The sequence below is a fragment of the Sorex fumeus genome, unplaced genomic scaffold (genome assembly GCF_029834395.1).
Source record: "Sorex fumeus unplaced genomic scaffold, SorFum_2.1 ptg000008l, whole genome shotgun sequence".
NCBI lineage: Eukaryota > Metazoa > Chordata > Mammalia > Eulipotyphla > Soricidae > Sorex > Sorex fumeus.
Window position 1 is genome coordinate 80,522,231 of NW_026606065.1, and position 15,288 is coordinate 80,537,518.

Genomic DNA, 15,288 nt, shown 5'->3' on the forward strand with positions numbered 1-15,288 from the left:
AAAAAATATGAAGTGGAGGAAGGAAAGCCCTTCAATAAGTGTTGTTGTGAAAACTCGTCAGATACAAGCAAGTAAAAATGAGCTCAGACCTCTTTCTAATGCCCTGTGCAAAAGTCAAATCAAAATAGATTAAAAATCTTAATAGTAGACCTGAATCCATAAGGTACTCAGAGGAAACTGTAGGCAGAACTCTCCATGACAATGAAGCTAAGCGCATCTTCAAAGATGAAATACCACTTAAGGAAGCAAATGGAAACAAATATAAATAAATGGGTCTACATTAAATTAAGAAGCTTCTAACATCTCAAAGGAAACAATTACCAGAATACAAAACTCAAGGAATGAGAAAAGTTATTCATACAACACCCATCTGATAAGGGGTTAACAGTAAAGATATACAAGGCACTAATAAAGCTTTACAAGAAAAACATCCAATACCATCAAAAAAATGGAGAGAAAAGATGAAAAGAAACTTCCTCAAAGAAGAAATACAAATGACCAACATCAAAAAGTTCTCTGCATCACTAATTATCAGAGAGATGCAAACCAAAACAGATATAACACCAGAGAGACTGGCACACATCAAAAAGAACAAGAACAACCAGCGCTGATGTAGATGTGGAGAGAAAGAGACTCTCATTCATTGCTGGTGAGAATGTTGACCGGTCCATCCTTTCTGAAAAACAAAATAGACATCCTTAAAAAATCCAGGAATTGAGCTTCCATTTGACCAGAAACTCTATTTCTTGTAATATACTCCAAGAGCCCACAAAACAAAATGGAGAAAAGATATTTGGACTACTGCGTTCCTTGCAGAACTATCCACAATAGCCAAAATCTTGCAACAACAAAACATTCAAGAATACATGATTGGATAAAGAAACTATGGTAAACGTACACAATAGAATATTATTCAGCCATAAGAAAAATATAAAGTCATGCAATTTGCTACACATGGAGCGATCCAGAGAGTATCATGCTGAATGAAGTTAGTCAGAAGGAGAGAGTCCAACACAGAACAATCTCTCGCATACGTGAGATATAAAGAAACATAACAGTGGAATAACGAGTACCCAAAGACAGTGGAAATAAAGAACATTAGCACTGATATTCAGTAGGAAACATGCCATTTGAGATAAGCTAAAAGATAGAACAGGGAGAGGGCAACGTGTATGGTGGAAAGAAGGATTTTTTTAAAACAGAAGGTAATCTTTCCCTCCCATAAAACTACTGGGTAAAGGTTTTGTAAATGCCCATGGTTAGCCTTAAAAAATTCACCCACATTTTTTTAGCCAGGAACAGCACTCTTTACTTGTAATCACTTGTATCTAAGAAAGCAAAATTCAAGTGACAAATTCAATGCAGTATTTTTAGATAATATTCTTTTTTTCTTTATTTAAACACTGTGTTTTTACACAGTTGCTGAAAATTCATTGTTATGGTCATTTAATGTTCCAATACCAACCCCACCACCAGAGAGACCTTCCCTCCTCCATTGTCCCTATTTCTCCAACCCCCCTCCACAACACTGCCCCCTGTAGTAGGCACAAAACAATTTTTTTTTGGTGGTGGAGAATGGGCACTGGTGAAGGTATGGGTGTTTTATTGTATGAACGAGACTTAGACCCAAAAGCTTTGTAACTGCTCTCACAGTTACTCACAATAAATAAAATTATAAAAAATGGGGGGGAAAAGGTAAGGTGGAGTTCATGCACAATTCAATCAGCTAATCAGTGGCTGAATAAATAGCAGTACTCCTACAAAAAAAAAATACTTCAGTAAAAGAAAAATTGTGAACATTAGTATATCTCACCTTAGGACCATTAAGCCCTTTTCTGAGGGTTTACTTTTTGTTGCTAGTTGAGCCCTTTGTGTTACTGTTTTTGTCTGTGGCTCTTAGTTGTCCTCTATGTTACTTTCCCATAGAATCCAGTGTGCTCCTATTGAGATGGCTCTGAGGTGCCCACCGGAGGGGGCAGGCTGAGTCCCCACTCTGCCAAAGCCCTGGCAGCTGTACCCATACACTACAGCCATCAACATGCCAGTGGCCCAACTACACTGCTTCATGATAATCTCTGTAGAAACACCAAATCAACAAAAATTTTCAGTTTCGGGCTCAAAACACCCTGTCCCATACTTCCAGAAGCCCCAGCAGCCACCACTACCACTATGTATATTAATTGCCCCAGTTCTACAGGTCCAGAATTTTCTAAAGCACACAGCCAAGACACATCTAAATTCCACAACACTGACACCCTAGATGAATATTCATAATAAATGATTCTATTTCAGAAAGTGTTTCTTTATAATACCAGTGTTTATAGGCCAATTAATAGCATCATTTTCAAAGTTTCAAATACAAAGTCTATGAATAATGTGAAAGAAGGGCTTTTTAAGTTATTATTTAAATAACAGCAAAACTTAACCCTTTCTAATACTTTATAAGTTTTCCATTGGTTATGACCATTTTCCAAACAGTATATCAAATATTACTATAAAATAGTACTGCCGGAGTAGGAAAATAACTATATATTCACAAAATTCTTATTAGCCCTATGCAATATTTAGTTGTGCTAACTCAATCTTTGGCGAATTATTTGGGGGAGGGGGTGTTTGTTTGGCGGTCATACTGGCAATGTTCAAAGCTTACTCCTAGCGTTATGCTCAGGGAACACTACAGACCACATGTGGTACTCAGGAACTGAAACCAGTCAACATCATGCAAGGCAAATGCTTTACCCACTGTGTTATCTCTCCAGCACCTTACCTTTGCCCATTTAGTTTATATTCCTTTTGTGATCAAACCATTATTTTTAATAAGAACTTCACCAAGCCAAAATGTATGTAATGAAGGCAGTAAAGCATAAAACTTGGGAATCTACACTATGACAATGATATAGGCAAATGGTCACCCTAGACAAGGATTAGGTGCTGAAGAGATGTAAAGTGATATGCATTACACCTTTCAGGAACAGTATTATAAACCACAGTGCCAAAAGTCAGGGAGTGGGGTAGTACTGGTCACAGTAAATAATAGCACTGAAGCACTGTCCTCTCATTGTTCATTGATTTTCTCGAGCAGGCACCAGTAACATCTCAATAAATTGTGAGACTTGTTACTGTTTTTGGCATATCGAATACGTCACGGGTAGCTTGCCAGGCTTTGTCATGTGGGCGAGATATTCTCGGTAGCTTCCCGGGCTCTCTGAGAGGGGTGGAGGAATCGAACCCAGGTCGGCTGCGTGCAAAGCAAACGGCCGACCCACTGTGCCTGCCATAAAGATAGGCTGGGAGGTCGGGAGGGAAACAGCACAAGTGAAGGGATTAATGTTGGAATATTGTATCTCTGAAACTCAATTATGAATAGCTTTGCAACTTTGTAATTCACATTGTAACCCAACTGAAAAAAATCTTTAATTTTGGGTCTTTAATTTTATCTGGGTAAAGAAGATCAGAAGGATGGAGAAATGAGATCTTGGTAGCTAGCTTCTTTTAATAATTTCATAATTAAAATACTACTCAAAGAAAAACTGACTGGGACCAATGAAGAAAAGAGGGAAACATTTTAACTACATACATACACACACAAATATTTAACACAAAAGCAGTTGTTTTTAATAATTAATTACCTAATGATAAACCAAGCATCTGAAGCTCTATGAATTACTGAAAAACAATTATGATGAATAATAAATACACACATAAGAGCAACAAACACAAGAGTTATCATACATATAAATTCACAGTACATCATAGTAATGATCAGGTTAATGAAACTAGGGGTACTAACAAAAAATAAACTCGTCTCATAAGGTTGAAATCTACTCAATAAACAGGTGTCACAATTTTTTAATTTATGTTTTTATTAAAAACAGTATCTCTTAATTTGCTTATCAACTTACATTTAAACACCTTTATGGAAAATAATATATTTTTATAAAGTTAGATTGAAACACATGTTGCCAAAACTTTAGCCATATAAATTTTATAACAACTCTGGAATTAATTGCTGACTTTCAGCATTACAAATTTTGTATCACCTTCTAAGGCTTAATTATCCCTCTGTTCAATCAAGTCCCCTCAAAAGTAAGCCACACTAATAGGGCATATTCTTGAGAATTCATCACATGCTGAGGTTCACACTTGAAAGACTATTGCAACAATTTAATGCATAATTCATACTCCTCGAATGTCTGTGAATTTCTTCTGAAATTATGTCTTCATTTCCCTAAAGTAACTTTGGAATTCCAAAACGTATGTGAGTCTACTGAAGGGCATTTTAGTAGGAGGAAATGAGCATAGTTACCAATTGCTGCATGCTTAACCCACATGTGATGCAGTTAAGATGTTTTTAGTAACTGAGAACAGAAAACTCTATTCAAACTGGCACAAACAGAGAACAAGATTTATATAACTTAAAGTTCAAACCTAGCACAAATCTTAAGACATCATTTGCTCAGGACTCCTACACCCTATCTCTATACTTCTCTCAACTTTATAATTATCTCCTTTGTGAGTGTCATCTTTAGAATGGCATCTCAATATGAAATGATCACGAATTCAGTCTTTATATCCATTTTATACATCCTCATCAGAGAGAGACAGAGAAAGAGATAGAGCTTTGTCCTAGTAATTCCCAACCAATTTTCTAAGTATCAGATTGAGGCAGGCTAGAAAATTAAGAAACTCTCATTTGGATCCTCTGACACCATCCTTTGACCACTTTTTCTATCATTTCTCTCTAACCTAAAAGCCTCAGAACTCATGCGAATGAACTGGTTTTTTTTAATTTTATTGAATCACCGTGAGATAGTTACAAGCGTTCATGTTAGGGTTACAATCACACAATGATCAAACACCCATCCCTCCACCAGTGCACATTCCCCACCACCAATATCCCCAGTATAATCCCCTTTCCCACCCTCCCCCTGTCTCCATGGCAGACAATATTCCCCATACTCTCTCTCTACTTTTGGGCATTATGGTTTGCAATACAGACCCTGAGAGGTCATCATGTTTGGTCCTTTATCTACTTTCTGCACACATCTCCCATCCTGACCAGTTCCTCAAGCCATCATTTTCTTAGTGATCCCTTCTCTATTCCAGCTGCCTTCTCCCCTTTGCTCATGAGGCAGGCTTGCAGCTATAGAACAATCTTCCTGTCTCGTGTATCTACTGTCCTTAGGTGTCAGCCTCATTTTGATCACTTGACCACTTGACATCCATTACTCATCAACTTGCTCAAGTGAGCACCAGTAACTTCTCCATTCATCCCTGTGAGTGCTAGTGTAGCCCAATGGTGTCTGCTCGTTCTAGGAACACGAAGAGCCTCAAATCGATCATTCAGGGACTTGACGAAGAAGTCTGACCATCTTGTAGGCGGGTGGCCACGCGATCTTTTGATGTCCTGTGGAATCCAGTCGGTAATGGCTCTGGTCCAGCGGTCATCTCCAAATCTTATTATGTGTCCAGCCCATCTGTTTTTCGACACAATGGCAAACGAGACAATGTCCCTGATTCTCGATTGTCGATGGAGGTCGGAACTCCGGATTCCTTCTCTCACTTGAGTGAAGCGTGATACTCCAAGCATAGCTCTTTTTATTCCTCTTTGGGAGACCCGAATAGCATTCTCCATCCTGTTTTCGCAGGGCCCAGGTCTCGGAGGCATAAGTTAATGCAGGAAGAACAATAGAATCGAAGAGATATGACTGGAGCCAGAGGTTCTTTGTCCTCTTAGCTATTTCTTTGACACTCTTGAAGGCGTTCCAAGCTGCTCCTCCTGTGCAACTCAGGTGCCAGGTCATTCGTCATGTTGACTTCTCAACCTAGGTACACATAACTGTTGCATTTGGAGATGTTCACTCCGTTGAGAGTGAATGGAACGTCACTGAGATCATTTCTCATAAAAATTGTCTTCATGAGATTCAGCTGCAGTCTGACCTTTCCACACTCATGCTCAAAGTCAGCCAGCATTTGTGCTGCTTGGCTAATGTTTGGTGTTATTAGAACGATGTCATCAGTGAAGCAGAGGTGGCGTAACTGCTGACCATCTATCTTCACTCCCATTTCTTCCCATTCCAGTCATCACATGACATTCTCGAGGGTGGCATTGAAGAGTTTCGGTGAAATGGTGTCACCCTGCTGAACCCCTCTCTTGACATGGATGATCACTTCCTTGTAGAATGGTGAGATCCTGGTAGTGAATTCGCAATACAGCTCACAGAGGAACCTGATGTATTGAGTTTGAACGTCCTGTTTGGCTAGGGATTCGATGACCACTTCAGTCTCAACAGAATCAAAGGCCTTCTTTAAACTAATGAACGTTAAACAGAGCGGCATCTCTGATTCTTGAACTCCCAAGAAACCTCAATGAGCTTGGTTATCATGTGGAGATGGTCAATTGTGCTGAATCTTTTGTGGAACCCGGCTTGCTTGCATGGCTGTCCTTCATCTAGTGTTCTGCCAATCCTATTCAGGATGACTCGAGTGAACAGCTTGTAGACGACATACAACAGGCAGATCTGGCGATAGCTGCCAATGTCGTGGATGTCTCCCTTCTTGTACAGTAGTACAGTCCTGTTGGTTTTCCATTGGGATGGGACCCTGAATTCAGACAGGTAGCATGTGAAGAGCCGAGTCAGTGTATTGATGAGTACTGACAAGAGGTTCTTCAAGTGTTTGGGTCTGACCTTGTCTGGGCCAGGTGCTGTTTGTTTCTTTACCAATGAAATGGAGTGGATTTCAGAAGGGAGAACATTAGGAATGACATATCCATCCTGCAGAATTTGGTATGTGGGCAGGTGGACGTGGCTCTTGAAGAGATCCAAGTAGAAGTCATGGATAATCTTCTCCACTGCCCTTCTGGAAGATGTGATAGATCCATCAGGACATCAGAGGGCAGTCATCTTGGTCTTGTAGTTGGTGAAGGACAGGTGGGCACTGTGACTGCTTTTTCTGGCTTCTTCCACATCTGTCATCACTGCTGCTCTTCTCTCTTTGAGGTCTTCCTTTATTGCTTCTCTGCACTGTCTTGCGAGCTCGGATGTTCGTTTGTGGTTGCCTGAGGCTTGCACCAAGCCACATTGGCAAATGAGCTCAAGAGTTCTCAAAGACAGACATCTTTTTGTGGCTATCTCTCTCTCAGCATTCTCACACAATCATGGAGGTGCTGAACCAGTAGATCGTATTCCTTGTCAATATTGTCAATGACGGTATCTTCCCATATTGCCGCAATAGTGCCAAAGAGCTCTATCAGTGGAGCTCAGTTGGTGTTCTCTTCTTAAACTTTGCAGCCCTTTCTCCCTGTTCTGTGAAATAAAGTTTTGGAATTTTGGGACAACAGTGATATCGGTCAGGCAAAACCATCAATTGTATATGATATGGTCAATTTCGTTGTGGAACCATCCACCAGGAGATTCCCATGTCCAACATTTAGATTTGGTCTACTGGAACTGTGAGCTGCCGTGGATGGTCTTGGTCGACATGATGAACTCAGACAGTCTCTCACCCTGTTCGGTCCATTCAAGGCCATAGGTCCTGATGTGAAGTTCTTCAACTAATCTTCTCGGTCCTCTCTTGGCATTAAAATCACCGACAATGATCTTGTAGAAGGTTTAGTCTTTTTTATAGAACTTCTCAAGTTCCATTCTCAATTTCTCCTTCACCATAATTGGATGTTGGTGCATAGACAATGAGGATAGAAACTGCCGGCAGTAAGCCACATCTATTCAAGTGTAATCGTCTGATTCAGGTTGTTAGGCATTCGAATGAATCAATGCTCATGGCCAAGTTCATGTTGACAAGGACACCAACACCACCAACACCTCTTTTTATCGCATGTTCCTAGGAACAGTTCTCCAGTGTTGAAAACAGCGTAATGTGATTGATGCCTTCTCATCTCGGTCAGACCAATGATGTCATACCTCCATTACCTCCACTACCCAGCCGCCACCATGCTCCAGGATGCTTTCTGACGCTCGGGCAGAGATTCATGCACGATGAAGCCCCACAGAACCAGGTAAGTGGAACTCTGTGACCTTGAACTCCAGGTTCAACGGGACACAGGAACAGAGATCCTCTGCCTGCTTCCATCAATCTCCAGAGACCAAGGAATTAAAACCAGAAGCCCTACCCTACCCTGCCCTGTCTGCTTCCACCAAACTGCAGTGACCAGGAATTACACACAGAAGACCCACCCTACCCGTACCAGATACTGGCCACGCGACATATCATAAGACACTTAATACCCATCTTCCAAGATTACCACACCATATTTGATAGGGTTAAAATATGATTTAAATCATGGGAACACCTGCAAGGGCAATTAGAGGCCGCCCTAAAAGCCTCTATCCCTTTTGGAGAGCCTGACAAGCTACTGAGAATATCCCACCCGCACAGCAGAGCCTGGCAAGCTATCCATGGTGTGTTCGATATGCCAAAACCAGTAAATACAATGGGTCCCATTCCCCTGACCCTGAAAGAGCCACCAATATGGTAACATTAAGAAGGATGAGGAAGGAGAGGCTGATAAAATCTCAAGGCCAAACTAAGCTGCCAAAACAAAGAAGGACAAAAATGACTGTCTGTACTTTCAATGTATGTATGCTGGCATCAGATGCATCCATTGAGGACCTGATGGTACAAGCACGAAAGATCAAGCCTCATGTTATGTTATTTTATACAAATGTAATGTGGTCCCTATCAGGATACCATGACATTTTTCAAAGAAATAGACAAAACACTCCTGAAATTTATATGGAAGAATAAACCCCCATGAATAGCTAAAGAAATCCTTGGAAAAAAGAAGATGGGTGGCATCACCCTCCCCAACTTCAAACTGTACTACAAAGCAGTAGTAATTAAGACAGCATTGTATTGGGATAGAAACAGACCTGCAAACCAATGGAACAGAGTTGAATATTCTGTCACAGACCCCCAAATATCTTAATCTTTGACAAAGAAGCAAGAAATGTGAAGTGGAACAAGGAAAGCCTCTTCAACAAGTGGTGCTGGGAAAACTGGATAGCTACCTGCAAAAAATATGAATTCTGACCTCTGTTTAATGCCAGGCACAAAAGTCAGATCAAAGTGGATTAAAGACCTCAATATCAGACATGAATCCATAAAGTACATAGAGGAAAATGTAGGCAGAACTCTCCACAACACTGAAGCTAAAAGCATCTGTAAGGATGAAACAGCCCTGACCATGCACGTGGAAGTAAACATAATGGGACTACATCAAACTAAGAAGCTTCTGCACCTCAAAAGAAACAGTGACCAAGATACAAAAAGAGCCCACAGAATGGGAAAGAATATTTACCCAATACCCAACTGATAAGGGATTAATATCCAGGATATACAAGACACTAGTAGAATTGTACAAGAAAAAACCTCCAACCACATCAAAAAATGGGGAGAAGAAATGAACAGAAGTCATTGTCACTGTCCTCCCATTGTTCATCGATTTGCTCGAGTGGGCACCAGTAACATCTCCATTGTGAGACTTGTTGTTACTGTTTTTGGCATATCAAATACGTCACGGGGAGCTTGCCAGGCTCTGCCATACGGGTGGGGTACTCTCGGTAGTTTGTCGGGCTCTCCGAGAGGGACAAAGGAATCAAATCTGGGTCAGCCACATGCAAGGCAAATGTCCTACCTGCTGTGCTGTGGATCCACTCCTAGAAAAGTCCTTTAAAATACTCAGACCACAATCGCTACAAGGTAGCTCTTACACGAGTTTGCCTTTGTTTTGTCTCTTTTAGAGCATGTACTGAATAATCCCTAACTTTCTTTTCTTTTACCATACATCTTCTAAAATCCTTTTCTGCGGTGAAAGTTAAGGAACTGGACCCCAAGCAGAGGTTGGGACTTTTTCCTTTACCTGCTAATTATATAACTGCCACCTAGATTGAGAACCACAGATCTCCAAAATCCCAGTGGCAGGAATTAACTTCCAAGACCAATAGATCAAGTGGAATTTAGGGGCATGTGAGTCTGGCAGGGCTAGGCAGGCGCTTACTCAGACTGTATCAGTCCTGGCCTCACACTTTACCAGTGTCAATATTGATTAAGAAACCTTTAATACAATCCCTGTAATAAAGAGAATTATATGCACTACATAACTTAAAACTCAGTTATCTGAAGTAATAATTGTGAGGGCAGAGGCAGCACAGTATTTTCATACCTAACATTTGCCAATTTCAAGGGTGTCAATACTTCTACTACAGGGAATAAGAAAAAACTTCAGTGAATAGGAAAATGATAAGTAATGCCAGAAATATCAAGGACAGAGAGAATAAGAAGACAAGAAAGTTAGGGAAAAAAATATCACCTTTCTTAATTGTATCCTACTGCTGTTTAGTTTACTTGATAAAATAGTTACATACATAAACCAGAATAACAAATACCAAAAACGTTAACACTCATTACTTCCCGGAAAATAATTTTTAAAAAATATTTGAGCTGAAGAGATAACTCGACTGAATAGGCACATGCTCTGAATGTAGAAGACCTAATATCTGGTCCCCAGAGCCTGGCCGGGAGCAACTGCTAAGCACTGCCAGGTATGGACCCCAAACAAAAAGTAAGCACATATTTAAATTAAGTACTGTATGGAAAAAATAATATCTTTGGTTGCTTACAAAATTAAAATCAAAGCACATGAAAGAATAGATGCCAGAATTCAGCAGTCCTAATGCAACATTCTTTACTTAATTATGTATAATCAATCCACAAGCAATCCTCTCAACACAAATGGAATAAAATTTGTTTAGTTCAAAAAAAGGCTTGTTTTGCATTATAAATTTGTTTCTATTACAATAGTCATTTAAATATTTCTTGCTTCACCGAAAATATTAGTTTTTATTATTTATTTCTAAACAATTTATTTGAGATTTGTCTTTTTAATAAATTCTAAATTTTTAATTTGAATAAAAATCATAAAAATGAATATACAGAATTTACATATTAATCATCTCCTTAAAACTATTACTGCAGTGCTTACTTATATCTGAAAATCACAAAGGAATGAAAAATTGATGAAGTTGATGTACCAGAGAAACTATCTATTCATTATAGAAGAACTTAAATTATCAAAAAACTACGTGGTGAAAAGAAAGATGGCGGCCGCACGGGAGCCTTGTGGACAGCAGGTTTGAGCCGGGCTCAGCGGAAGCGGCGGGGACCTCATGGGAAGGGGGGCTTTGTGGGCCGTCCCCCACGCCCCACCGAGGTCTCCAGCTACCCCCCACGAGCGGCTCTCCGGCACGGCCACGGCCCCGGAGGCACAAGGACTTAGCACAGAGAACCAGCAGCTTGGAGCAGAAAAGCAAATGGACTATGTGTTAAACCGCGCCACCAAGCCTGCCCGGAGGGGAAAGGGCGTTGACCAGCCCGCCCGCTCCTCTCTGGAAAGAAAGATGGCGGCCGCACGGGAGCCTTGTGGACAGCAGGTTTGAGCCGGGCTTGGCGGAAGCGGCGGGGACCTCATGGGAAGGGGGGCTTTGTGGGCCGTCCCCCACGCCCCACCGAGGTCTCCAGCTGCCCCCCACGAGCAGCTCTCCAGCACGGCCACGACTCCAGGGCACAGAAGTCAGTCTCCTAACTATCTAACTTTTAATAGAAATTCTTCCAGGGTCAATAAGTAAAATAGCAGAAATTCAAAACCGCGCGGACGCTATTGCGTCCGCGCGACATCATTTTATTCTTAAACCAAGTCGTAGAAAGCAAATCATTTCACAACGCTGTTTCAGCATATCTGATTGTGGGGGGTGGGTCGTAAACTCTAAACAATAATTGTGCATCTTCTATCGAAACAATCTATCTAGTCAAAGTAGATAGAGTATTAACTAGAACTCATCTGCCTCACAAGAATTGGGAGGGGTGGGAAGTGGGGGTCTATTGGGGCTCGGGGTTAAAAATAAGTATTGGTAAAGGGAAATGTGTTTGATATTTACATGACTGAGATCTAAACCCGAAAGCTCTGTAACTTTTCCCACAGTGATTCAATAAATAAATAAATTTAAAAAAAAAAAAACTACGTGGTTCTCCTTGCTCTAAAAATTATGGTGTCTGAGTGGCAGATGAAATGAAATAGAGAGAAACTCATTTTTATTCTTCAGTTCCCATTCATAACTCTTTTTGTTAATTTCAAAATGGAAAGTATAAAGAATTAATGAGATTTTTCCTGAAGCATATCCCTTAAAACCATATATATTTAAATTGGAAATTCATCAAAATAATGTATGCTTTTTTTCTGTAAGTCTTGAAAAAATTCAATCATTGATAAATAATCTCAAAAGATAAAATTACATGTCTTTGAAACATCTAAATTTATATTTTTTCTTCTTGAGTATTTTTTCAAATAAAATGTATAAGGATTAAATCATCATTTGTTCACATAAATGAGTATTCAAATACACTTATTTCTTCACCTGCAAAAACATACTATTTCACCATTTCAGAAAAATAAGTAATTTAGGATCACTACACCGGCATTCATATACCACCATAACATGTATGTCGGAATTATTTACACTGGGTGAACTTGAGCAGATTTTTCTTCCCAAGTGTCTGTCTTTCATACGAGATCAGAAACCCCTTGAGGTATAGAATTTTCTCTGTAACCTAGCAACATTACATACTGATAGATAAATAGTAAGGTTTCAGTGGCATCTGTTGAATAAGTGATTCAGCAATGCCCCGTGCTTCAAATTTACTAATCCAAGAACAGCTTATGGAGCAGAAAAATAAAATTCGATGAGGAGTATATTCATATAATGACTTCTAGTGAAAAAAAATTAGAGTGATGAGCTGTGACTTAGATACAACCACTTTTAAAATTTAAATAGCTATAAATGCTAAGTAAATTGTAATAACAACTAGAAGTATGAGGTGAAAATAGTTTGTGTTAGAAAGCCAGTCAGAAAAGTAATGCATGTCTAAGACAGCATGGGGTAAATATCATGGAAAAAGAGTACAAACTAGCATGTTTGTTGAAGAGCATGGCTCTGTGGATTAAGTCATTTTAGAACTGGATCAGTATTGGTGTTGACTGATTAGACATCCTGGAATACAAGGGTTCTTTCTAGCTAAAATACGGATCACATCATGGAGGACCAGGTTCAATCTGTGACATTGCTTGGCTTCTGAGTACAGTGAGGGAATGACTCCTGAACACAGAGTCAGGAGTTGTTCCTGAGCATCATAAAATAAAACAAAACATAAAAAGTTACCAGTAGATTGCTGGTCCAGACCTTCAGTAAGACTGGGTGAGGTAATATGATCTCCTGCAAAAGCAGGTGCTTTAACCCCTAGTTCTTGTCTTAATCGGTCACTGAGTGAGCTTCTATTAGTTCTGTTAGTATTAAATTCACATTATTTCTGAAGGCATTGACTTTCAGTTAAAAAAAAGGCTATACCATATTTTTCCTGAGCTAGGAAGTAATTTCTGAATTTTTCAGAATGAGTTGGCTATATATAATTTGAGAAGTCATCATACTAAACCTGACCCGAGTACAGGTATAAACCTATGAAGTAATCCAAATTTAACAATCACCCAATACTTCACATCCCTTTTTATCTTTAACACAGAAATACTTAACACGTAAACCCTATACAATCCTTAGCCCTAACCCTAGCCCTAATCCTAACCCTCATCCACAGTAAATTTGACTTTAATGATACACCAAAACTACCAATTTCCCTAAATGATTTCCCTATACCTTAACTTTCATTTTTAAGAATGAACAGAGAGGGGCCACTGCCTGCCCCCACCCTCTCACCATGGCTAGGCACCAGACTGCCAAAGACTGGGACCCTGAAGACCTTCTCCTCACGGACCCCGGGGCTTAGATCATGGACCTACAACACTTGACATCAGCTCTAATTCTCCAAACCAAAAACTGCACAGATGCACTAGTACAATTTATCAAGGCTTCATCTCACACACCTGCATCTCCTATTCTTACAGTCTTCTCTAAGGTTCTGCTGATGTAGATACATCAAATACTGGGATATCCTGGAAACCCATAAGCATTGGGGGAATTAATATCCCATGCTGTGAAAATTTGACTCAGGCAAATAAATTCTTTATGGTCATCATTCCATTGAGATTAAACAGATGACACTTGATTCTACAAAAGGTTCTCTCGTTATCTAACTTGCTCCCCTGACCATGGTATGTGGCCATGGTATTACCCTTTTTTTTTTCTGCCTTTTGGGTCACACCTGGCAATGCACAGGGGTTACTCCTGGCTCATGCAGTCAGAAATTACCCCTGGCGGTGCTCAGGGGACCATATGGGATGCTGGGAATAGAACCCGGGTTGGCTGCATGAAAGGCAAATGCCCTCCCTGCTGTGCTATCACTCCAGCCCCGGTATTACCCTTTTTGATAATATGAGAGCACACTTGTTCCCTCTGGATCTGCTTTTTTTTTTAAGAAACCAGACTAAGATATATTATAAAGTTATTCAACTATAGTGTAACACACAGCTTCTCTGACAACATATTCCTACCTCAGTTAAAAATGAGATATCAGGGGCTGGAGATCAATCTATAATCCCATAAGGTCCCCTGTGCATCACCAGGAGTGTCAGAGCCAGGAGGAACCCCTGAGTATTGCCAGGTGTGGCCAAAAACCTTTTGAAAATTAATTAACTGATTAATTTAAAAATTAAAACTTATATCTCAGAGCAGAAATCTCTAAAGTTTAGGTAGAATATCTCCAGAAGGGGAAAAAAGAGGCACTGAGAAGACACATGCACTTTTTCCATCTTGTATCCTTGCTCTGAAAGTATATCCTTTACATCACTTACTAGCTGAAGAACCTTAGTCACACTTGCTGTAAATTGTCATTCTCACAAATCCCCAAATCTTGAATGATCTTATTAATGTAGCAAGATTCAACTGAGTCGCACAAGATTCAATCATATTAAAAGATCTGACTGTTCAATTAGTGTATATACGGGTTAGAGTTTTAGAATTTTTATCCCAACAAAATTTAGTTTCATGATAAAATCATGCCCTTTGCTGCAACCTAGTTGGAACTGGAAGATGTCATGTTGAGTGAAGCAAGCCAGAAGAAGAAAAAGAAACACCGGATGCTCTCATGTATCTGTGGTATACAGAAAGAATACTGGATGAGAAAATGTATTGTAGTAAAGAGTGTATGTCAGGATTATTCTTGACCCCAGAGTTCAAGGAAAAGAAGGACAGAGGGAAAAAAAGAATCAAGGGGGAAGGAAGAAAAGAAAGGGAAGTAACAGGCAAACAGGTGTTATACTGGTGA